This window comes from Ursus americanus, chromosome 8 (assembly GCF_024610735.1).
Source record: "Ursus americanus isolate L20-20 chromosome 8, mUrsAme1.1.p, whole genome shotgun sequence".
In the NCBI taxonomy this organism is placed as follows: domain Eukaryota; kingdom Metazoa; phylum Chordata; class Mammalia; order Carnivora; family Ursidae; genus Ursus; species Ursus americanus.
Genome location: NC_142134.1, coordinates 73,596,719 through 73,620,139, shown reverse-complemented (window position 1 = coordinate 73,620,139; position 23,421 = coordinate 73,596,719). Strand labels below are relative to the sequence as shown.

At 40.9% G+C, this 23,421-nt stretch overlaps 1 pseudogene; it reads right to left on the bottom strand.

The window, feature by feature from the left end:
- Positions 1-19,464: 19,464 nt before the first annotated feature.
- LOC123775839 (small ribosomal subunit protein uS7 pseudogene) lies at positions 19,465-22,656 on the bottom strand (annotated as a pseudogene).
- Between the last annotated feature and the right edge of the window lie 765 nt (positions 22,657-23,421).

The following is a 23,421-nucleotide window of genomic DNA, read 5'->3' as shown; positions in this document are numbered from 1 at the left end:
TAACAAGGAGTGTTCTCTCACAGACTTCAAAGTCCATGAGTCCTTATATCTTTCCTAACTAGTAGTGGGGGAAATAAAGGTTTAGTTAGGCAAAGAGTGAAAACAGCTGCAAACTAGGGTCGAAATACCAGAGGACACAAGAATTGTGCTTTGAATTTTGCTTCAGGATTTTTTTTTTTCTGAAAATATCAGTGCAAATATCGTAAGTTAATTAATATTTTTACAATTCTAATAAAAATAAGGTCTTTCTTTAAAAGCTGACATTGACTGCTAAATTCTCTGAGACTCAGCAATCCACATCTGGAAATTAGGTATTAAAGCAAGACCTAAAGGCTCCTACCAGAAAATCCAAGCGATAAAGTCAATTGACCTCTAGAGGGCTCCCTACAAACCAGATCTTTTTCATGAAGTGATCTCAGACTTCTTCCCAAAGGTGGTTTACACAGATTAAATGAATCATGGAACACTACATCAAAAACTAAGGATGTACTGTATGGTGACTAACGTAACATAATAAAAAATTAAAAAGAAAAAAAAAGCTTTTCATTTGGGGGGACTCATGCCTGCCTTACTTCTCCAAATGACAAATGAATCTTCACGGGTCTTCAGACACAGTTTGGTATGTTCCAAATCTCTTTTTTTTTTTTTTTTTTAAGATTTTATTTATTTATTCGACAGAGATAGAGACAGCCAGCGAGAGAGGGAAGACAAGCAGGGGGAGTGGGAGAGGAAGAAGCAGGCTCATAGCGGAGGAGCCTGATGTGGGGCTCGATCCCGCAATGCCAGGATCACGCCCTGAGCCGAAGGCAGAGGCCTAACCGCTGTGCCACCCAGGCGCCCCATGGTATGTTCCAAATCTTAAGGCAGGACATTTGCCATCTCTGTGGTGCTGAACAAACTGGGAATTCCTGATGTGTCAATTTACCTCTGTACCCAGCACCAAGCCCAGTGCTTGCATAGAAGCAAATGACAAGAAATGTGTGTTGATTTGAAGCAATCCTTTTTATTTATTTTTTATTTTTTAGCTCAAATGATTCTTGGTAAATGTTATTAGCATAGGATGGAGCTGAAAGTAGTAAAAACAGATTTGAGATTTTTGCAGCTTATAATAATTAACACTTACTTCCATGCACATTATCTTACTGAAGCCTTAAAATATTAGCAAATTAGTTTTTATTATCATTTACATAGATTACATGACTGAGTCTAAGGAGCTTGATGTAATAAAGTGGAAATTCAAATTTAGTTCTTTGATTTCAATCTCAGTGACCTTTTCATTGACTCATTGCTGCTTCCGATGATCCAGATAATGAAGGGACAAATCAGTAACCTTTCAATAGGTGTCCCTTGGTGGACAGAATGAGGCATCCTAAAAAGGGAGAAGGCACCAGAAGTGATCCTAGCTAATTGGTCATAACCTTGGAAAGCTTGTTGACTCAGGAGGGGAATTAGGTAGTGAGGCCTTGATGCATCAGCTCCTGGGGAGACTGAGGACCTCAATCCAACTGTTTAACTAAACAGGTGCCAAGACCAGAGACCTGAGCCAGAAAGGGGAGTCATTTTCTTGGTCAACAAACCAAGAGAAATAAAAAGACTGCCAGGATACGACCCAAGCCACAAGATGGACCTGGTCAGAGGTGAGTAAGTTGGAAGTGAGAGACCATCAGGAGACTTAGAGGAAGCAGTCAAGACAGGATCTAGTGGACATGACTTTGAACCCAGGTGATTGGGTGTAACTGAAAAGTCCTAGTTTATTCCATATGTGCTGTTTCTATCTTAATGATGCAGTGCTCAGAACAGGAGAAAGAAGAGGGGATATCAATTGTTAATCAAAAAAATGATCCATTTTATTCCTATTTATCTGTTGATACCTGGAAGTGAACCTGGGGGATCATGACCCAGAAAAATGTATGGGTTGATAAGTGGCATATGTCTCTGTTTGGAAATAAGCATAGGTTGGTAGGACTGTTTCTAGACAAAGACCTGAGGCTGATAAAGGATATTAAGAGCTGAAATGGACAAAAGATAACAGGTGAATGGGGGCAAGTCCCTGAAGGTAAATGATGCCAACCTTGCAATTTTGCTTTGGACTTGTCTTCCTGAGTTTTGAAAAGGCGATAAAATATGGTGGTTGTGAGTACAGATTACCTAGGTTTGAATCTGGTCTCTATCACTCACCAACTGCATGCTTTGAAAAAATTTTGTGGAATGATTTTAATTTCTCTTCTATAAATTGAGATAATATAGTTAGTACCTACTTCATGGGCTGTTGTAAAAATAAATAGTCCTAGCTTAAAGAAGAGATTTTTAAACTTTAAAAAAGTCCTAGTTTTAATTTAAAATAATTATGCAATATATGTGATTCATTCAGACCAGCAAACCCCCAATAATTTTTTGTTATTTTGGGAGAGGCACTCTAATGGATGAGACGTTCTGGGAAAATATAGTAACTTCCACCAGCAGAAACCTAGATTGGATGTCACACTCATAAGACACAGATATGTCTGTCTTCAGGGTCTATAGGAAATGTCTGGACTTTTTTACATGACATTAAGAATTTACAATATATTAGTGAATCTTCTACCCAGATTGCTAGTTCACGCTCCAAATTACTGTCCCAGGGGAAGGCAGGCACCTGTTCTAATTTATCTTTTATTCAACAAATAGTTTTAGAGCATCTCTCCTATGCCATGGACGGTTCCAAGCATTGAGATACAGTAGACAGAATTCTCTGCCCACAGGGAGCTTCAGTTCTAGTGGGATTCACTTGAATACTTGTTAATGTTCATCTCTATGCTTCCTGGCTGTTGTGGAATTGCTGGAGAAAGGAAAATGGGTTTAACTTTCTCTCTGGGTGGTGAGGACTTTAAGCCTTTCCACATACTTACTGCCTTTGAATATTTATTGATAGCAAAATAGGTGAAGTTGAGCTTCTTCTTGGTTCCTGCTAACCATCCAGCTACCAGAAAGGAGACGTGAAGGGGAGTCCAGATCCCTAGTTCCACCAGTGAGCTGAGCCCGGGACCCTCCCTTGTCCCAGCTGGGCATGATTTCTACTGGCACAGAGTGAGTCTTGCTCTGGGTTTCCGGTGTCCTGTCCGGAAAGCCTCTGACCAGTCATAACACACCTGAGACGGTGCTAGCTCAATCCCCAGAAAGCCGATGTGCACCCAACACAGACGTGCTGTCCTAGAGTGGCGATCTCCTTGGGGCTGTCATGGGCTATCAGCAGAAACTTTTGTTCTGTCTTCTCCTAAGGTGGTTGCCTTCCCAATTTCCCTGCTATGTGTTCTGCCTGGCACGTTGGCATCAACCTGGTAAATACTGATCAAACGAACCCAGGTAGTGGGCAAGACGATCGTAGGGGGAATGTGGAGGAACAACTGATAGTTAATATGTTGATGTTTAATGTTTTAGGAGAGATATAACTTAAATGGATAAATGAATAAAGTTTTAAGTTTCAAGGCCACCAACTTCAACAGTGGTACACATACAATAAAAAAACCCAAACCAAACCAAAACAAAACAGAGGTACAGAACTATCAAAGTTTGGGAAATACTGACCCAGTGGCTAATAATACAAATTGTATAGTTTAGCTGGCTGGGTTTTAATCCTGGTTCAGACCCAAACCAGTTAAGTGAGTTTGGGAAACTGCTGTCTGGACTTGAATTTCTTTAATTAAAAATGGGGCTAATAATAGTACCTACATCATGGGGTTGCTATATGGTTAAATGAAATATGAAACATGTAATCCATGTAAAATGCCAAACCCTGTATCAGACACGTGTGAATATTCAGTAAATGATGATTATTAATCATTGCTATGATAATATAACCACCACTCTGTCAACTGGCACTTCTTATTCTAAGCACCACTGAACAGAGGGCTCAATTGGGGTAGGCACAGGGCTGTGCCAGTGGAATCTACCCATAGACATGCCAAAGGGAGCCTGGGATATGAGGGCAGAGCATCACACAGAATTAAAGAGAAACTGAGGCCTGAGCAGAAGATGTTCTGTTGTCTTAGCTAATAAGCACGTCTCCCAGGAACGGAATGAAAAGACCGGGACCTCTTCTGACATTCTCAAGACTACTTTGCCATGTCAATTTACTTTAACTGATATACTACATCCCTTAAAAAAATCTGACCCTGCTTCCTGAATCTTCGGTAGACAAGTGCTCAGTCCATACTCACTGCAAAGAAGCAGGAATTCTGCAAAGCAATAAAGAGAACACACACATAAGTAAGATGAAGCTTTGTTTAATCATAAAATCTGAAGTTGGTTAGTCATTACATTGCAATCTAACCTGATCTAAACAAGGCAGTGCACATATGCCATCTAAGCTTTTTTCTCTTCTAAAAATATCTCATTACCATCCATAGGAATAGTTAAATATAGATACTTTGTTTTTATGGCCTTTATTTCTGAAACATAAAAGGTTTTATGTTTCTAATCCCTAGACAATTTTTCATGGTATTTCTGTTTATACTGCAATCTACTTTCAAGCCATGTTTGGGACGGAAAATGCAATGATTTCAGGAAAGTCTAAAGGGTTTTTCAATTATCGTGAGTGAATTCTGGGACTCACGGAGTCATTTAGCTCCTCTGATCTTAGACAATCACTCTGCATGACAGGAGTTTCTCGGGTTAGGTTTTTACCCTCTTGGTTTCTTTTGAATTCTCTGTGGTGGTTTTCATTTCCTTTGTGTTTCTCTCTTGTTTATTGCAGTCAGTTTCAATGCCGTTTACCTAGACTGGTTTTGTAGCAATAAAGCTCATTTGAATGAAGGTTTTCCAACATCAGAGTTTCATTATGAGGAAAAGTAACAACCTTGTAGTCACTTCCAGTGACCTCAGGGTGGATTTGGACAAAGGACCCAGACATGAAACAACAGGGTAAATTTCATGCAGGTTCCTCCATAGGCAGGGTGACTTTGTGGTGTGCAGCCTGTGCCGTTACAAAGGTCACACTTAAAAGAGCCCTGTCCTTGCTTTAGTGTTCTTTTGTCATCATCTTGTAATTCTTAATAATTTTTAAACAATCCTCTAAGACTTACGAAGCTGTGGGCTGCCCCACCTCCAGGCTTGATGCCACATGATGCCTCATCTGCTTATAATGTCACTGCCTACTTCTCCCCTTGCTCGTGAACTCATCACAGCTCGTGGGTCATTCTCTGCACAACTTTTCTCTCTCTTCTTCAGGCAGAGTTAGTCACTCAGTGTCTCTGTGTTCCCATGGCAACACATGCCCACTGCTGGGATTGCACTTTCTATTCCACACCCCATGTGCATGTGTGACTTTCTATCTGTCTCAACCGTGAACTCCAGGGCACAGATCAAAACTGACTTTATCCTTTTGTTTCTCAGGAATAGTTCCTGATACGTGGCCGAGCTCCTTCAATGTGTGGTAATGAGAAAAATTTCAGCGAGCATTCGCACCAAGCTGGGGCAACATGGAGCTTTTCATCGCCACTGCACAGTGCTGTCTGCACAAGATACCATTCTGTCTCCCTTCTTCGTATTTGCAAGATCCTCGTGTATCTTGTAATGCCCAAAAAAAGGTCCCTTCTTCTGGGAAGCCTTCCTTGAATGAAAGAAAGATGGATTATCTTTCTCCTCTGTGGTTTCTCTACACACAGTAGGTGAAAATTCCAATTGAGCAATTTAGTTTTATTATCTGACACACCATGAGTTGCCTAAGTATCTTTTTCTTTCTACCACAGGGTGTGGAAGAGAAATAAGAGACCTATAAGCTAGCTGATTTTTCAGCACAAACTTAAATTGTCTGGTTATATTAGTTTTATGGGTCCAGCTAAACTAGAACCCATAATTCTTTTCCAGATAGGCAAGAGAAGTCTTAAACTTTAAGATAAATGAGTCGCTCCCTTAACGTCAGCAGGTGTGCTGATTACTATATTTAACAATGCAAGTAGAGCATCACATTTGGCACGTTGTGTATTCTTGGCTCTCTTGTGGAAGATCAGTTGACTGTATACGTTTGGATTTGTTTCTGGACTTTCTGCTGTTCCATGCTGCTTGTATTACTCTAGTTTCGTAGTATGTTTTGGGATCAGGAATTGCAAGAGGCCTCCCACTTTGTTCTTTTTTGCTCAACATTCCTTTGGCTATTCAGGGTCTTCTGTGGTTTCATATGAATTTTAGAGTGGTTTTTCTATTTCTGCGAAAAAAAAAAATGCCATTAAGTGGTTTTAAAAGAAAAGCCTTACTTCACTTACTTCCCCCACTAACCCTGTCTGATAGGCACCACTACCACCATATCTGGGGAAGGAAACAGAACTGGGGAAAGCTGAAGATCTTGTTTAGTGTTACTTGGCTGAGAAGCAAAGCGATAACTAAGCAGATCCCATGCTTTCCCCAATAAATATTTGTGAATATTTGGGGGTTGGGGTGAGGGGTGGGGTGGGCTGAGGCAGGGTGTTACTTGTGCTAATAGGTTGAACCTATTTTTAATGTTAAAGATTCAGAAGGCAAAAAACTCATTCTCAGTTAAAGGGTGCCAACTAATTCCAGTAATAATCCTTTACAAGTCTCTGCTTGCTAGAGAGTGTTAACTGTTTAGTAGCAGTCATTTTTAACAAGCCCATAACACTGCCATTACATGAATTATACATGGCTTATAAAATGATTATTTAGTCAGTGGAAAATTAAATCCGTCAGTGTTTTCCAAATCTGAGCTAGGACATTCATCAGAAAAAACTGTTAAATTTTTAATCAACTGTACTGCGGTTGATGTAGCTATCAGCCTAAATTGCTCTTTCTCTGTCATTCCTCTCGTTGCAGAATATAGTGTAGAATTACCAGCTCTACGATGCTAATTGATTTTTTCTTGCAGAGATTTAAGACAGAGTGACATGCCATTCAGCATTAAAATAAAAAAAAAAGTTGCATGAGCTTCAAAGATACATTTCACATATACCGAGTGGTAATTTAATATTTTAGGGTTTTTTGATCTTTCTCTTTCTGACCCAACACCTCAAACCCAAGTCCACCTCAGACTGAGATCACACTAAATACTCAGAGCCAAACATTAAAACTAAGAAATTATATAGTGTGTTGGGGCGCCTGGGTGGCACAGCGGTTAAGCGTCTGCCTTCGGCTCAGGGCGTGATCCCGGCGTTCTGGGATCGAGCCCCACATCAGGCTCCTCCGCTATGAGCCTGCTTCTTCCTCTCCCACTCCCCCTGCTTGTGTTCCCTCTCTCGCTGGCTGTTTCTATCTCTGTCAAATAAATAAATAAAATATTAAAAAAAAAAAGAAATTATATAGTGTGTTAAAAGATGGTAAGTTTATAAAAAATAATGCAAGGAAAGAGGGTGTCTACTTGCATATCAATAATATAGCGGAGTAAAAGAGTAGAGTCCCCAAATGCCCAAGAGTGACTAATGCTCCCTACGAACAGATCACTCACTGGACATGTCTTGCAGTCATCTCTTTATGATTTAGACAGTTTCTCGCTTTCTTTATAAATCTCTTCTTCTTCTTCTTCTTCTTCTTCTTCTTCTCCTTTTTAGTGCACTTTAAGTTCCTCTGATGACAATCTAGGGTAATTCTTATGGTTTTCTTCACGGAAATTAATTTGTTTATTAGTAGAACCTTACAAATTTGTCTTTGCATCCATCACTATCTTCACAGATAATAGACAGAAGTAGACACAGGCAAAGAAGGGAAAGCATGGCCCTAAAAACACTCCTCTGCCTACAACTCTGTGTCAGAGGCATAACTGGAATTGGGAATCAGAAGGTTCCGTGCCCACCCATGCCCTTGACCCAGCATTGCCAATCCCAGGCCCCAGCTGGCATCACGCTGTGGGTTTCTGCACAGTTCCAGACCCTTTCTGGCTTTCTAACCCATGACTTCTCTTTGGCAGTAACATGTTCATCTAGACTTGTGTTTCCCACATTCAAATGTGCATGCAACTCACCTGGGAATCTTGCTAAAACGCAGAGTCAGATTCAGTTGCTCTAGGGTAGAGCTTGAGAGCCTGCCTTTCTAACGGACTCCCAGATGACGCTCATACTGCTGTTCCACTCTGAGGAGTGAGGACCTATGAAAAACATCTAGAACAGAAGCATCCAGGGTGAAAATCTTGACACCAGTCCTGGGTCGGGACCTTGTACTATTTTCACTAGGCGTGCTCAGCATGGAACACCAGCGGACTGAGCAAGCATCCAAAGTCGATGCTGTAAGAGGCTGGCAGGAGTGAGGTGAGGGAGCAGGAAGGACAGACATTTCTGCACACTGTTCTAGATGCGGCTCCCGGCCTCATCAGGAAGGAGGAACAGAAGTCATTGTTGTTCCTTCCTACTCTTCTTTCCCATGAGCTCTGGCGTGGGCTCTGTCCACCTGGAGGAAGGGCCATCATTGTCATTGTGAAGAGACCTCTCTTATATGCTCAAGGCCCCTCATAGCCTGATCCCAACATTTGTGGTCCCACCATAGTCTGGAGACAAACATTTACTGTTTCCCTGACATACCCTGCACTCAGAACCTCCGTACATGTGTGAACCCTGTTCCCTCTAACTGGAGTTAGTCCCTCTTCCCTGCCTGATGAGATCTTGTTTATTTTTCTCGATAGAACTCAGATGAGAAGCACGCTCTGTCCCCTGCCTGGCCACTCCTCACACGGGTAGAAGTAAGTCTCCCTCCACTTGCTGGGGTGGGTGTCACGGTGGTTCTTCTTGCTTCCGTTCCCACCAACCCCACCCCACTGCACACACCATTCTGATTTCTGAAAACTGTAAATCAGATGATGAAAATCTCCCCTTAAACACCTCCTGCTCCACAAGTAGCCCCTCAAACACCTCAATAGAAGCCAATCTCCCTGCCCCGCTCTGGAAGTACCCATACGACATGTCCGTGTATGCCTCTGGGACTCTTCTCTAGACATGGATCCCCTCCTGCACAGAGGTTCTGGCCGCACTAGTCTTCCACCTGAACCTGTAGAGATATGAGCTTGTTCCTACCCTGGTCATGGGCTGTTCCCTCTGCCAGAATGTTCTGCCCCGGAATCTTCATTGCCCAGCCTCTTCTCATTCTGGTCTCAGCTCATTCCGTAAACCTAAAGCTGATGTGGCCTCAGGGCCCAGGGCTCTCCCTGTGTGTTGTCCTGCATTGCTTCCATCACAGCCTTTATGAGTTCCTGTCATTTTCTTGTTTGCTTCTTGTCTGTCCTCTTCTATCAGAATTACTAGTCCCATGAGAGAGGGGACTCTGCCTTCTCTGAGGAACCCTGTATTCCCAGAGTCAAAGCAGGTGCTGGGAAGATGTTCCATAATATTGGTTAAATCCCTGAATGTTGAAACTACTGAGCAAAATGGCAGCCCCTTCAGAGAGAGACAGATCTGTCTTTTATTAGATACTGAACTCCTCTAAGCCTTCGTGTGCCCATTTATAAGGAGGAAATAATAAGAGTCCCGCCCTTCAAAGCTGTTGTGAGAAGTAAAATCACATAACACACGTAAAATGTGGAGCACAGCATGGCATAAGACACAAGCTTACTTAATGAAGCTACGATCTTTATTCTTACCAACAAGCCCTCTATATACACCAGAGGAACATGGGGCTCGGGGGATGCCGGGGGAGTGAAGGCACCTGCCTCCAGACCCACAGGGGAGCCTCGGCCTTCTCTCTTAGCTCCAGGAGAGATCACAAAGTAGGGAATGTTTATTCAGAGGATCAGCTTGAACGTTAGTAATTATCTGATTAATGACCCTCCCACCAAGGGCTTCTGTTCCAGGATGATGGGTTTAAGTGTATCTGGACTCAAGGGGAAGATCTAACCTGCTGCTCTGTGAATGGTGAAATATTTAAATTAGATGTACGGAGTGCTGAGGTAATTACGTGTGTGGCGAACATATGGCGGAGGCTATATTTCTCCCGCTGAAAGAAACAAGTCCAAATATGTAACGTACACACATTCTCCTTCCTATAAATACACAGATTGGATGATGCCGTGGCGACATTTTGTTAAGTACCAGAATCCCGGAGAAACCACTCGAAGCACGTTATCAGAGGAACAGATGGCCAGTGTCCCTCCTGGTCTGAAGGTATTTCTGGCTGCCATGTGATTATTCTATCAATAAAGCCCGCTGAGAGGCAATGGCAGGTAAGCAATCAGTTGCATCTCTGACTTTACAGAAGAAGGTACTGGAGAAAAATTAAAGGCTGGCTACTTTAAAGATAATTCTATTACAGAACCCGGGGGCTGAGAGGGGCCTTGCAGACCCGTCAAGACCATCTGTTCTTTCTAGGTGAAGCCTCATTGGATTAAATTCAGCTGGACTTTTGAAGACCTTCAGAGGACGACTCCAAAATTCGATCGTGACATCTGTGGCACTGTTCAAAAACCTTGATTGTGTGGACTCTGCCCACCCAGATCCCACTCCCTCAGCTTCTTCTCTCCACGGCCCGCTCACCCCGGGAACATGTTTCAGGCCAAGCAGCCCGCAGTCAAGTCTGTTTCTGGCCTCAGGTGGGGACTCATGAAAGGAGGTTCTGTTAACCAGGATCCAAATATCGGCCAGGCGATTGAAATCACTATGTGCTTTTTTTTCTTTCTTCTCACAACTGTTCAACGAGACACATTTCATTATTTTTTTTTTTATGGGATGAGGCTTTGAAGTCCAAGATGTTAACTATTCAGCCAAGGTGACAAAGATAGTAATTGGAAGTAAGAAGTGTTCTCTGCCTCCTTGCCGCTCCGTTGGAGCTGTGCCACGGTCTTATCCTTTCTTTCTAATTCCTTATGCTCGATACCTCTGTAGAAAGCCCTTCCCAGAACCAAAAGGGCCACCATCGACTCTCTAAAGTAGAACATGAAACTCACCACTGTGTGGGTGAAAGATAGCTGTAGAATGAGAATCCCTATGTCCTATTCATTCATGCATTCATTCATTCATTCATTTCATTCAACGTGATAATGGAAGTGAAGAATCTTTTCCATACCTGCTCAACCTGTCATTCTTTAAATGTCTCTCTCAGAATTACTGTCCCCCTCCCCCATTTAGTTACTTAAGCTTCTGAATCATAGTTTCCAGGGCTGTAAAATAGAGAAATTACCTACCATAGTGCGTGGTCGTGATTATGACAAAGTGCTATCTGTGAAGGGCTTGAATCTTTAGCCAGTATGAGTACCCTTTTCTCTGTGTGCAGAATAAAGTAGGGTGTTGGCTCTTCTCACGTTCATTACAATCCCTCTTTCACTACGGGAGAAACATGTGGCTTCTTTCCAAATTCCTAGGGCTGGAGTTGTAAGAATTTCTTACAGTTTAAGCTCTGTTGGTCTCATTCACTGATGTATGTTCAGAACCAGAGTGGGAGTGGGGCCAGTTTCAAGCAGGTGCTTAATGGATTTTTGTTGAAAACACATATTGATAAATGGAATCTGAAAGGAAAATAACATTTTTTCAGAAAATCCTCTGCTCATTAGTTTTTATAAAATAGAATTTTCTTCACACATTAAAAATAGCTGTTTTCCAATCATACTTTTATGATTTTTATCCTATCATGGTAATACTCTCAGTCATTTCTAAAGAAAACTGGGGTTTCCAAACTGCCTAAAATTTTTTTCTTTATTTCCAAAATTCTCTTTGTTCATGCATTCAAGGAATAACCAAGAACTCTAACTTAAAGAATTTCAAAGAGAGAGTGGCTTTTTATTTTTGTATTTATTTTAGAAATTGGTAATTAAGATAATTTTAGTTTTAGGGAAAAAAACAGTCTTATGTAAATGAAAGTACACCAGAGACTTTTAAAAGACTTGTGTTTCTGTGTCTTTACAATTACTATTTGCCTTATGTGGAAAGAATGTTCATCAGTAGAGAATTTTAAACAATTCTGCTAGAATTTTATTGGCAAAGATACCCTGTTTGCATACTTCTGGTTGCCAACTTTGTTTTCTCCTCGACAATCAAATTTCTTTCTGAAATATTAACTATATCTCTATTGTTCACTTTGGCCCTGCCATTCACATTTCCTATAGTGACTTGGACTCTGGGAGAAGAAAAGTATTGATTCTACCTGAGGGCAGGATGTCACAAGCCCTGGGGATAAAGTTTTGGACAGATGGCAGTGGTCTTGGCACTTCTATGGGGTCGCTGAGGAAGTTGGCCCTGACATTTCATCGCTCTGGGCCTTGGTTTCCCCACTGGTAAATTGTGTAAGTTGGACAAGTGATTCCTCATTTTTTCTCTAACATTATTATAAATGCCTCCCTCTCTTTTCTCCTATTAAATATAACATATGTTCATGGTAGAAAAAGAAACTTCAGGGGGAAAAAACTCATGTGAAATTACCATCTTTCTATTTATATATATATCTATGCATATGTAAAAGTGTATATGTGTGTGCCCACACACACACACTCACACTCCCACTCACACACATTCCCTTATGAAAGCAAATGCGATTAGTTATAAATGCCTTAGAGGCCCTTGGACTAATCAGAATAAACATTTCAACCCTGTCCTTAGGGATGCTGCTGGCTTTGTCCTTCTTTTTTATTTCACTTTTTTGGAAATAATTGTAGATTCTTAGGAAATTGCAACAGTAGTGCGGAGAGGTACCATGTGCCCACCCCTCCCCCAGTTCTATGGCTGCAGGAAATCTGGTTCTCATGATGCACAGTATATAATCCTTACACAGTCCTGTTGCACACGTAACGTCATTTTAGAAATGCTAGCCCAAACTCTATGAGAAATAATTTTGCTGCATTGCAACATTTGTGCGCAGTTCTTATTATCTCCTGCTTTACCAAACATTTTGTCCAAATTTCAGTTTTTTTGAAGTCGCTTAGGTCAGTTCTTTGCTTCCCCAGCCCCTTCAGTGTGATTTTGTTATCTGTTGTAATGTGAGTAAATTCATTTGATGTTGTTTCTACTTCGCTTTGGATTCCTCTGCATTCTGGTTGATTTTAATGATTTATTTTGGGGGTTTGTGAAAAATTCCTGTGCTCCTAAGAGTAAGGGCTACACAAGGAGGTTCACCCAGAGAAGTGGCCATCTCTGCTTAGAGCACCACTTGTTCCTGCTCTAAGCTCCTGTCCAGCCTCTTCTTAACTATCCTTTGCATGTAACCAATCTCTTTAGTTTTTGGTTTATCCTCCTTGTTTAACTTTTGCAAAAATAATGTGTTTATGTTTTCTTATATCTTCTTTTTTTCTTTTATCTTTGCACTTTGCTTTTTCCATTTAATGGTAACTTTTGAAAACCACATCCTATTAATCAAAAGAGATCTTCCTTTATTTTCGGTTATAGTTACATATTATTCCATTGTGCGGATGTACTGTATTTTTTCAATAATTCTTCTTTGAGTGAGTATTTTGGTCATTTCTAATACTTTGTCATAACAAGCAATGATGTAATGAGTCATCTTGTGCTTCTCCGTGTGTATTCCATGCTGCAGATTGCTAGGGATGGAATTGTGGGCTCCAGATGTAAGTGTGTAGGGAGTTTTGTTGGGTCTTGCCAGATTACCCCCAAGAAGGGTTGCGTTGGTTTGCATGTCTGCCAGTAACGTTTGAAGAGAATGTTGTCTCACAGTTTTACCAACAGGATGTATTATTCTACTTTTTAAATCAATTTTATTTATTAGAGTAGCTTTAGGTTCACACTGAAATGGAACAGAGAGTTCATATACTCTGGGCCCCACACACAGGTGGCCTTCCTCACTAGCCATATCCCTGACCAGAGGGCTACATTTGCTACAATTGGTGAGCCTACCCTGACACATCATAACCAAAGTCCATAGTTCCCATTAGGGCTCACCCTTGGTGTTGTATATTGTATGGGTTTTGCCAAATATATACATATCATTATATATTATACTATATACTATATGGTATATACTATATCTGTATCTATATACTATATCTATATAGTATTATATAGAATATTTTCACTGCCCTGTAAATTCACCATGCTCTGCCTAGTCATCCCTCCTTCTCTAGCCCCTGATGATCACTGATCCTTTAGCTGTCTCCATAATTTTGTCTCTTCCAGGACGTCATATAGTTGAAATCATACTACATAGTCTCTTCAGATTTGCTTCTTTCATTTAGTATTATGCATTTAATGTTCCTCCAGGTCTTTTCATGGCTTGATAGCTCACTTCTTTTTAGCATTGAAGAATATTACGTTGTTTGGATGTAGTTTTTTTTTTTTTTTAATCCATTCACCCACTGAAGGATATCTTGGTTGATTCTGAGTCTTGGCAATTATGAACAAAGCTGCTATAAATGTCTGTGCTTAGGTTGCTATACGGGTGCAAGTTTTCAATTCCTTTGGATAAATACCAAGGAGCATGACTACTGGATCGTATGGTAAGAGTATGTTTAGTTTTGCAAAAAAAAAAAAACAAAAAAAACAAGACCAAAAAACTCCTGAACTGTCTTCCAAGGTGGTGGGACCATTTTGCATTCTCACCAGCAATGAATGGGAGTTTCTATTGCTCCACATCCTCATTAGTCAATATTTGGTGTTCTGGATTTGGGCTATTTTAATAGGTGAGTAGTGGTATTTTGTTGTTTTATCTTACAATTCCCTAAGAACATATGATGCTGAGCACCTATTCATATGCTTATTTGCCATTCATATATCTCCTATCTTCTTTGGTGAGGCGTCTGCTTGGGTCTTTCACCCATTTTTAAATTGTGCTGTTCTTTTTCTCACTTAAGAGTTCTCTGTATACTTTGAATAACAGTCCCTTGTCAAATATGTCTTTTGCAAATATTTCCTCCCAGGCAGTGGCTGTCTTTTCATTCTCTTTATAGCGTCTTTCCCAAGGCAGACATTTTGAATTTTCATGAAGTCCAGCTTCTCAATTGTTTCTTTTATGCTTTTAGTGTTGGACCAACAAAGTCATCACCATGTCCAGAGTTAGGTGGGGTTTCTCCTATGTTATCCTCTAGGAGATTTACAGTTTTGTATTTTGTATTTTTGTTTATCATCTACTTTGATGTCATTTTTGTGAAGGGTGGAGGTCTGTGTCCAGATTCCGTCTCTGCATGTGGATGTCCAATCATTCTAATACCATTTGTGTTTTCCTCCTTCTAAGTCTTTTGTCAATATGAGAAGTGAAAAATAATAACTCAGCATTGTCATAACTTGCATTTCTTTGACTACTAATTTGAAATTACTAACATAATATAATAAAAAATATTATAATAAAAAATAAAGTATAAAAAATTAACATATTTTACAGAACAATGTTTATATATTCTTCTGAATTGCCTGTCCATATGATTTTTTTCTATTTTTCTATTATTTTTGTCTTTTGTTCTTAATTTTTTAAGAATTCCTTATATATTAGGTATCTTAATCCTTTGGATACATTACATGATACAAATATTTACTCTTTTTCATCAGTTAACTCTTGATTTTGATTATGATATTTTGTGTTATGTATTTTTATAAATTTTCTGTAGTCAGTTTTATCAATCTTTTCTTTCCTGCCTCTAGCTTTTGAGTCATAATTAGAAAGCCTTTCCCTAGTCTGAAGTTAAAAAGGAATTCACGCATATAGTACAAGTATGGTTCCATATTTTATATTTAGGTTCCTAATCCATTTAGAGTTTATTCTTGTGTATGGTGTGATATGAATGTAATTTTATCTCCCCCCCCCAATCCCAATCCCCTTGCACCATGTATTTAAAACTCCATCTTTGTCTGGAGTTTGTCTTGATCACCGTGTTCTCAGATCTACTTTCTGCTGTAGAGTTTTTATCATTAATAGAAGTGAGATCTTATACTTTCCATTTGGTTTTGCTTGAAGAACACTGTTTTAAGTATGGAACTTTTATAATCTGATTGCCAATGAACACTTGCTTTTCCTTAACATGACAGCTTACCGTGGTGCTCACAGGAAGGGAAGGCTGTCAGATCCTGGCTGTCTCAGTATCTCAGCCTGGTACTCTGGGATTGCAAGCTGGAATGATCGGATGGGTATCTTAAACACCCTTTTAAGAATGTCCTTTGCTGTTCACAGTGGCCATCAAAACCATCCTTCTCACATTAGGAAGCCAAGGCCCTTCCTGTATAACAACATCCCCCTCCCCACAGCCCCTCAACAGTAGCCTATAGGTTGTAGACTATGGGGGATAGATTTATTGTCTGCCTTGTGAACTGATATATCTCAGGGTCTGGTACAGCGCCGTACACACTGTGGGCAATAAATTAAAGCTTTCTTAATGATGATGGAGTGGAAGAATGAATGAATGACTGATGCATTACTGTTACATTATTTCAAGTCCACTGTAGGAGCAGCTATGATGTCAGCTTCCTAGACATGAAACACCTATTTCTCAGCCATATTTAAATCAGAAAAATGATATTTCTGAATATATGTTGCCACTAGGGATAAATGATCTGTGGGTGTTAAAACTATGGGTCAGGTACTGCACAAGATTTCACTTTTATTAGCTCACTTAATTCTCAGTACAGCCCTACAAAGTTGATATTTTCAGCCTGCTTAACAACAGGCGAGGGGAAGTTCAGAAATTTTCAGTGATTTGAAAAAGACGGCACAGCTACAGAATGAAGTCAGGTCTTTGGGCTTCAAGTGCACTCATTTCTTTCTTTCTTTTTTTTTTTTTTTTTAAGATTTTATTTATTTATTCGACAGAGATAGAGACAGCCAGCGAGAGAGGGAACACAAGCAGGGGGAGTGGGAGAGGAAGAAGCAGGCTCATAGCAGAGGAGCCTGATGTGGGGCTCGATCCCATAACGCCGGGATCACGCCCTGAGACGAAGGCAGACGCTTAACTGCGGTGCCACCCAGGCGCCCCCAAGTGCACTCATTTCTTAATAGTATATTGAGAAGTGTTTAGATTCCCCCACCCTCCACAATGCAGAACCTAGGAGAGTATAATGATAGTCACAACTGCCCATGACCCACCCCCTTGCAATGAATGATGTGTGGTAATTTACTATTTACAAACTATTTACAAACTCTTTTTGGGAAGGTGTCAGAACTTTGCTGCTTCTTACAATATTATTCACATACCCTGTTCTGTAGCAGGTAATAAATAATTCAGACTGAATTTGGCAAGAGCAAATGTTTGTCCTTTCCCACTTTCTGTTGGCTTGGGAGGAAATTATTTTCCCTCTTCAATTGTTTACTGAACAAAAATGCATTTACATTGTTTTCTAAGCCAGCTGTACGGTCTGGCCTATTTTCTCCCATTGCTTCAATGAATAAATTGTGCAAAATCTCCTTGTTCCAGTAACAGGAGATCCTGCTAAGAAAACATTCAGTTAGACTCATACAATAAAGCACACCAATCTGACGTCTGGGTCAGATTTAAGAAATCAATTCTCCCCTGCTTCCAAAGAAGTCATTTTATTCTGGAAGACAAACTATCATGGTACAACCTGGAAAATGAAAATCTTTATTTAGAACCACTCTGGGTTTTCCGATGGGTCAATAGTTGTATTTAATATATGTAAAAATAGGTCAAAGGCAGTTTCAAGTAATAATATTTTCTTAGTCAGGGCTAACTGAGCCCCTCCTGATAAGAACATGATAAAAATACCATGCATTTGTCCAGAGCATTTTATTTTCAGCACAGGTGGTCCTGTGTTTGTAGGCAGCTGTAATGCAGGGGAAGGAAGACTGAAAATTATTTGGATTTGGAGTTAGACATCTTAGGATCAGTTTCCAGGTGAATGACCTGTTAATCACTTGACTGAACCCTTTCTGAACGTGTAACATGTGAAAGCTTAAATGAGATTTGCAAACGAGAGCCTTCTCTATGATCTAAAACTTCATATAAACACAACACCTTGTATTCCTATCATTTTTCTTGTATTTTTTTTTTCTTCCCATTGACTTAGGTAGGTAGGTAAAAAGTAACACCTACAGTAATTTACTTGAGTCACGAGCAGGGGGAGCCTTCTGGTTATGTCCATTTTGGAAGGAGGGAGCTGCATTGGAGAGGGAAGGAACTCCGATTTCTCTGGTCAGTCCTTCAACAATTTTTGAATGCCATGATGAGTCTTATTCTAGGTCCTGGAAGGAGGTTGAAGAAGACTAGACTTGCCCAGTTTGCCACAATTGCGGTGCTGCATAAGCTTCGGGAACTACCATAAAAGAGTAAATCCTAATTCCTCCCCTCAAGGCCCTCACACTATATTAAGGGAGCGGGATGAGAAAGGCTGACACACAACTAAATCATTGTTACTGGTCTGACCCATTTCCCAGGCTTCTCTTATTTTTCAGATTCTTGGCTGACATCTCCTTTGCTTCCATTTGTGTAAAACCAAATTCTCTCTTGAGTTCTTCTTTTCCTTACACCAACTGGCCAAGAATTACAGGATCAACTCTTTTTCCAAACAATAGGGAGAGAGTAAAGCAACGTGCTCAGTCCACTTGTGGCCCACAGTGTCGAGTTGTGGTTCTTTTGCTGCTCTGTGTTGTCTTCCTTGCTACCTTTTGTGTCCCTGAGTGTATAGCTCCCAGAACTTTATGGTTACAACTCTGGCTGACACTCCAACCATGGCTCTAAAAAGCACAGCAACTGTGTAAGAATCACTGCTTAGAGGGCGTTTGTCTTTCTCCCATGAGCCTCCAGGCTCACACCATCCAACATGGCAGCTACTTAAAGGCAAGAACACTTGAAATGTGGCTTGTCCAAATTGAGGTGCACTGCAAGTAGGAAATACATCCTTGATTTCAAGATTTAATACATAAAAAGGAATATGAAGCATCTCATTATTTTTATATTAATTATTTCTTAAGATGATAATATTTTGGATACATTAGGTTGAATAAAATGTATCAAAATTATGTACGTTTCCTTTTATTTTTTTAAATGTGGCAACAAGAAAATTAAAATTATGTTTATGATTTGCATTGTATCTCTATTGGATTTTGCTAGTTTAGTTTTTGGTGTTTTCAGCTTACTCTGCACACCCTTTCTTCCTCTATGATGACTTCCCCTGTGGGGGCCTTTGAGTCCTCTATGCCTAGTAGCCTTCTTGCAACCATCCTAATTTATCAGATACACTCTCAAATTCTGGCCCCGAAGAGAGAAAGGGTTCAGAATCGATCCTTTTCCTCTCTGGATGTTTCTTCGTTCGTGTGCAAATTTACTGCCCCTGCCTCAGTGCCCCCTGGGCATATCTAGGGGAATTTGGAGGGGCTACCTTGTCAAACCCCTCCCCTACACAAGCATCTACTTCTCTTTCACTGAAAAAAATTAAGAATTATTCTAGGGATTTCTCTCAGAACAGAGATAAGTTGCTGCTTTCACCCAGACTGGGGTACTGGCACGATGTTGGAAATGCTTAAAGTGGCCTTATGCACACACTCACACGCGCGCGCGCGCACACACACATATATAAATATATATAAAATACATAAATATATATAATATATATATAATTCGCGTGTGTGTATTTAAGGTTGCCCTCGAAGGGCAAACAGGTTTATTGGGGACACAGGCGATCAAAGCTTGAACTTGGCTATACTTCCCCATTCATCCTTCTTGACGGCATAGATTGGAAGAGCCTTTGGCTGCATGGTAAGCTCATCTGCTAGACATTGGGCGGTGGTCTTGATGCTCCGAAATGACCCCACGGGCACCTGTGCACAGCCTGATTCACACGGCGTAGTGGGGACACGTCCACGGCCTGACGCTTCCATGTTCGAGCTCTCCCAATTCGGGTTGGGTCCTCTAGGAACCGCTGTTACTAATGGCATGGACCAGGACCTGTGGGGGGTTCTCACCAATGAGCAGACGGATGATCTCAAAGGCGTGCTTGGCAGTGCGCATGGTCGTGAGCCGTTTGCCATTTTTAAGGCGGTGCATCATCACTGAGTTGGGGCGGCGCTCCACAACGGGGCACTGTGCCTTGGGGAAGCGCCCTGCACCATGGGGCAGATATTGGCATACTTCTCCTTCACTGCTATGTAATCTTGCGAGCAAATGCCATCGATCTGCACATCATGGATGCACCACTTTCCAAAGAGCTTGATGTCAGAGGTCTCCGCGGCTGCAAGGGCAGCTGTCTCCCACTCGGTCGTCCTGAGGACGCAGCCGGGGCGTCACCGCCAGCCTGCACCACGTGCTGCCCTGACACAGCAGGAAGAGGAAGCGGGTAATTTATAACGCAACATGGCAAGCCACCTAACTCTATTTCATTCTTACCATCTGTAAAATGGGCATGGTACTCGATGCCTATTTGGTTAAAAAAAATCCAGAAAGTGGTTGGGAAATCATATAACATTTGGAACCAAAACCAAAAAATAGAAATTAAAAAAAAATCAGGAGATGAAACAATCATGTTTAAATGGTGTCCCCTGTACATCAGCCCATCTCGGAGAGAAAAACAAAAACAAAAGCAAAACAAAACTGATGGGATTAAATCAGCTAGAGATGCGGCACCCTCAGAAACATCAGAAATGGGTGAGAGCTTCGGGCATACCTACCTGTGTGTGCGAGCATCCAAGCACGGACAAGGGGCTTACTGCAGGCTAAACAAAAGCTCTGGTGATCCCACAGCCAGACCCCCGTCCTCCAATGAAGCGTACTCCACTGTAGCAAAGTCCTTAAACCTTTAGAAGGGTTTTAGTGTGGATTACAGCAAACCTCTCAGTACATCTTTCTCAGCAAGGATGTTGAAGCACCACTGGGGTGAACTTTAAATATGGTCTTATTAACATATCTCTTCCTCTAGTTCGGAAAAAGCAGGAGGCACTCAGAATCCTCCCAGAACGTGGAATGTTGAATCCTGGATGTGTTTTCATTATGAGTGCAAAATGTATGCAAAGTGGTCACCCCTGGGATTCAAAGCCACTACCCAGGGAGACTTCTGGGTTGGGCAGGTGAGTTTCTGAAGCCAATTACTCTGAAAACGCCAGACCGCTTTTCAGTCTTAAAAGAGACGTGGCTACCGTGTGTCTCCTCACTAGCTACAAAGTGTGGAGATGTTAAAAGTAGGTCCCAGTTTTTTAAATGGGAATAGGAATGAGGAAGGGGCCTTGACTCTATTACACTGTTTGGCTGTGATATCCTAGGAAATACGGAATTTGACATATACCTTCAATGGTTATTAAAGGTTGGGGATGGGTGGTGGTGGCAGAGGGGGGTGGTCCAAAACCCTGGGCTGAGACCACCAAGGGGCTAAAGGTGGATAAAAAAGGCCCTTTTGCTCAGAACGATCTGCTCCTACTGTAGCTTCTTCTAAAAGGAGTCATCAAGGGGCGCCTGGGGGACACAGTCGATTGAGCAGCCAAATCTTGAGTTCCGCTCAGGTCCTAATCTCAGGGTCGTGAGGTTGGTCTCCAAGTTCAGTGTGTGACTGCTTGAGTCTCTCTCTCCCTCTGCCCCTCCTTCTGCCCCTCCCTCCTACATGCTCTCTCTCTCTCACAAATAAATAAATAAATCTTTAAAAAATAAAAATTAAAAAGAGTCATTAAGTCAAATCTGTGACTAGTAATCCTAAAATGGAAATGGAAATGCATGTCTGCAGACAGGTATTTAAAAGAGCATTCATAACAGCTTCATTCATAGTACCAAAAAACGAACTAAATGTTCACTAGCAGGTGAATGGATACAAAAGTGTGGCATATATATTTGTTCAGTGGAATACTACTCAGCCATAAAAAGGGACAAACTATTGATAAATATAGTAACATCAATTAGTCTCATAAGCCTTATATGTGGCCAATAGAAGCCAGGAAATAAGATTAAATGTTACATTATTCCATTTATATGATGTTCCAGAACAGGAGAAACTGAATTATGATGACTGGTATCAGAGCAATACCTATGTCAAAGGGGCAAGGAATGCCTGGAATGAGGTATTAGGAAGGAACTTTGTGGAATGCTGGAAGCATTCTGTGTCATTTCTGGGGTGGTGTTTGCACAAATGTATATGTTTGTCAAAACTCATCAAAATGTACATAAAGTCTGCATTTTATGGTATGTAATTTATACTGCTGTTCATAAAACAGGTAGAAGGAAAAAAGCCGTTTTCCAAGTTTAAATACAATTTCTTTATATCACAGCCATCATGAGTTTATGGGTTCAAACTGATTTCAAGATTCATCCATACATGAGTCTTCTTCTCCAAGGCTTTTAATACAAGTTCTGTCCTCCACTGTTTTCCCAGGCAGTGGGGTGAAAAGGAAAAGTAGCCTGAATGTGAATGGGCTTTACTGACATGAGAAAGGATTTGCCCAACTGTTGCTCTTAAAAGACCAGAGAACAATTCCCCCTCTATCAGATACCTAGTTTCAGAGCCTGTTTTAATGATAATTGCCCTGTCGTGGTTCCCTTAGCAACTAGCAACTAGCATCTGAAATAGAATTTGGGGTTTGGGGAAAAAAAATCCTGAATTAATTGGGTCACTTTTCCAAAGCGGCCAGCATCTAGAAGAAGCATCTTCCATTGCGTCAGAATGAAGGTGAAGACAACATAGTTTTACAAGACAGAAATCAACTGGTTTCGCCACACGCTTTTTCACTGTCTTGATAGTCGGTTAGCAAATTTCATCCAGCCTCTGGCCTCTGTTGATTCATTATATTCACATGAGCTGCGGATGAGTACGTACGACTGGATGTGGACCAACAAAAGTGAATTCTCTGCCACGCAGTTTACGATTTCTCAAATCCTGAGAAAGTGAGCAATCTCATGTCAGCTGGTGTGAAAGTGTAACGTGACCTCAAGTAAACTCTAGGAGAGCATGCGTGTTCTAGTAATAATGATTAATAATACTATGTATGCTCCAGTTTCTAGACTTTGATGAATTCCTTTCTCTGACTCGCAGTGATAAGATGGTGCTGATGATGCTGATGGTGGCCGTGGTGGCGATGCAGCTGTTTAGAAGCATGTTGGCTACCAAGTGGAATGTGGGCGGCAAATTGATTGCCTACACTAATTACACGCTAGAACTTTCATCTTGTGGTTGGAACCTCTCTGTTCTTTTGCTCACACTGTCCACGCTATTACACCCAACATCAAGACTCTGTTCTTTGCCTAAATGACACACCCATGCAATTTTGTCTTCTCCAGCTCCTAGACATACCCCTTTCCTACCAGTGAGCCTTTTCTCTGCACCATCACACGATCCATATATGCTTATTCTTATACTAGGAGAGCTCTATCTCACATGAATAATAAGCCCCTAATTAAAAAGGACCATTTATTATCTTTGTGTATTTTCTTTTTTCTTTTCCAATATTAGTTGAGTGCGTAGGAAGCACAAAGCACTGTACTTGACAAATGTAAAAACACACACCTGTTAATAATGCCAGTGCATTAATATATGTGATGTAGGTAGAGATAATAAAGTTACAGAAACACTATGGTCATGAACAACTGAATTTGCTAAAATGGCTATATTATTGGATATTGGTTTTCAAAAGTTCAGAAGACGGCAGTGAAAGTTTTTATTTTAA